We start from the raw sequence: 3,277 nt of genomic DNA on the forward strand, positions 1-3,277 counted from the left end.
TCAAAATTCAGATCATTATTCGTGCCATTTATTGCAGCCATCTTGATCGTTTTGTTTACAAATGACAATTACGCGCCGAAACAACATAGGTCGATGACTCATGTGGTTTTCGAATGGAATATTTATTTACTTATAGTAATCTGTATTTTATATATTAAACGACAAAACGACAGCAACAAAAACGAATTCATCATCATCATCATCAATCAGCCCTAAGTTGTCCGTTGTTGAACATAGGCCTCCTCTAGACTTTTCCATCTGCTTCTGTTCTGCGCCTCTGCTATCCAATTGGTCACGATTCTTTTGAGGTCGTCGGTCCATCGCGTTGGGGGTCTTCCTCGGCTTCGCTTGTCAGCCCGTGGTCTCCACTCAAGCAATTTTTTTGTCCAACTGTCGTCTTTCATTCTTGCAACATGTCCTGCCCATCTACATTTTTGCCTTGTAATATGTTCGATAATGTCTTCCACTCCGGTTCGTCTACGAACTTCCTCGTTTCTTATTCTATTTCTTAAGCTTATTCCAAGCATTTATCTCTCCATCTTTCGTTGTGTCCTTCTCAATTTTTCGGCTGATGTTTTTGTGAGAGTTAAGGTTTCTGCTCCGTATGTGAGGACTGGTAGAATGCACTGGTTAAAAGCTTTTCTTTTTAAATGGATCGGTATATTTGTTTTAAATACGTCTCTCATTTTTCCGAATGCAGCCCAACCCAGACTTATTCTTCTGAGTAGCTCGCATGTTTGGTTATCTCGCGTTAACCTTATTTCGTGACCCAAATACACATATTTTTCCACAAGTTCTATGAGCGACTTTTCGATTTCTATTAGCTTATTGGGGACGAGATTGGTCATCATTTTTGTTTTTCCATAGTTTATTTTTAAACCGACTTTCTGGGTTACTTGCTGTAGTTGTTGTAGCATAACTCTGGCTTCTCCTAAGTTGTCTGTTATGAGAACAATATCATCGGCATATCTGAGATGATTGAATATCTTTCCATCGATGCGAAATCGATGATCGAAGATATTCATCGAAAAACGAATTAGCAAGGTTAAATAGAGAAATTAAAAGAGCATGTAGGAATGATAAAAATAAACATATAAATGAGGAATGTTAAGAACTAGATGCAAACCGGTATGAATCCCATGAGTTATATAACAAAGTCCGATATCTATCCAGGGAATTTAAAACAATCACACAAACAATAATGGATCAAAACCAACATATTATAAATGACGAGAAAGGGATTGCGGAGGTATGGAGAAAATATTGTCAAAGTTTATATGCAGATGATCCCCAGAATGCAAATCACGACAAATTCACTACAGAGAGAGAACCAAACATTCTAAAGTCAGAGGTAGAAAAAGCAATCAAAAAGTTAAAAAATAGAAAATCTCCTGGCGCAGACCAGATCACCGCAGAAGTTTTAAAAGAGATTGGAGATGTTGGAGTAAATGTTACGCATATGACCTGCAAAAAGATTTGGGAAACCGGAGAGTGGAGAAAGGAACTCCGCTAGATTGCAGCAACTACAGAACGGTAACCCTAATATCCCATGCAAGCAAGGTTCAACTTCATGTAATACATAAAAGACTAAACGCTTTTCTATTGCCTCAGATATCAGAAAAACAAGCTGGATTTGTCCCAGGAAAAGGCACAAGAGAACACATCCTTAATGTCAGACAGCTAATCGAAAAAACTCGTGAATTCGATACTCCTATGCTTATGTGCTTTGTGGATTACACAAAGGCCTTCGATAAAGTGAAATGGCAGCAGCTATAGTCCATACTAGCGGAAATGGGAACACCCCACTACTTAATTCATTTAATTAGAGGTCTAGATGAAAATAATAAGTGCACAGTAAAAATAAACAACACTCATTCCGATCATTTCAGAACAGAGGCATGTGTCAGGCAGGGATGCATAATCTCGCCAACTCTGTTTAATATCTACAGCGAACACATTATGCGAAAGATACTAGACGGATGGAAGGGTGGAATATCAGGAGGAGGTCAAAAAATCAGTAACTTAAGATATGCTGATGACACAAAGCTAAATAGGAGTAAAACGAAGATCATGATAGTAGACAGAGCTCGGAATAATCTTCAACACATTAAAGAAATTGGGTTCTTTGAAGTAGTAAATAGTTTCATATACATGGGGTTCCTAATAACAAATGACGGAGGGTGTAACAGAGAGATACGTAGAAGGTTGACTACTGCTAGAACAGCTATGATGAAACTGGTAACAATTTGGAAACATTCTAGCATAACAATACACACAAAACTAAGGCTGGTAAGGGCACTCATTTTCCCCATAGCCACATATGCATCCGAAACGTGGACCTTAAAGAAAGCGGATAAAAATAAACTAGACGCTTTTGAAATGTGGGTATACCGCCGCATATTAAGAATATCCTGGATTGATCATCGCACTAACGTATCGATATTAGAACAACTTCAAGTAAAGGAGATTGCTTAAACAAATACAACAGAGATATTTGGAGTATTTTGGACACATTGCTAGAAGAACAGGTACGATGGAAAAACTGATAGTCGAGGGTAGAGTTGAAGGAAATAGACCTAGGGGAAGATCTCCAAGCCATTGGGCAGATCAAACAAAAATATTGATTAACCAAGGGTTACATGAAGCCGAACAACTAGCCCAAGACAGGGAAATATGGAGGGAAATCGTGGAAAAACTGTAAAGGCGTGATGGTGTCGCCACATCCCAAAAGGGATTAGGACTGAGGAGGAGGAGAGATATTTTATTACAGTAAGTCGAGACTGATGTTGTTTCTGCCTAGAATGGTGTTTCGACGTATAAAAAAAACGGATTTATGAAGAAATGTCAATATTGCCAAAAATTGAAAAGTTGTTTCTGAAAATACCGATTCAATTGATTAATTTTAGCATCTCAGCCTCCATATTATCTTCCTCGGGCGCCTTTCAGTTTTTTTTAAATTCCTAATGGCATAATTCACTTCTGATACCAGTATACATTGCCCTGAAGAAGCCTTGCTGAAGTTGGTTAGATTTACTGTTGATCGGGCATCGAGATACATACTGTTAATATATTCTTTACAGGCCAAGTGGATTTAATTATTACCTGTTATTATTTTGTTGTTTTTTCTAATGACGGTCATGTTTTTAATCGTATAACATCCTGTGATCTGCTTGAATTTCTTATGGAAATTAAATGAATCATAAAATAACTGTTGAGTATTATCTTGAGGAGATTTCCATGTGTATTCCAAAAAAGTTAAATAAAATAAAACTCTCCA

This window comes from Diabrotica undecimpunctata, chromosome 8 (assembly GCF_040954645.1).
Source record: "Diabrotica undecimpunctata isolate CICGRU chromosome 8, icDiaUnde3, whole genome shotgun sequence".
Lineage (NCBI taxonomy): Eukaryota > Metazoa > Arthropoda > Insecta > Coleoptera > Chrysomelidae > Diabrotica > Diabrotica undecimpunctata.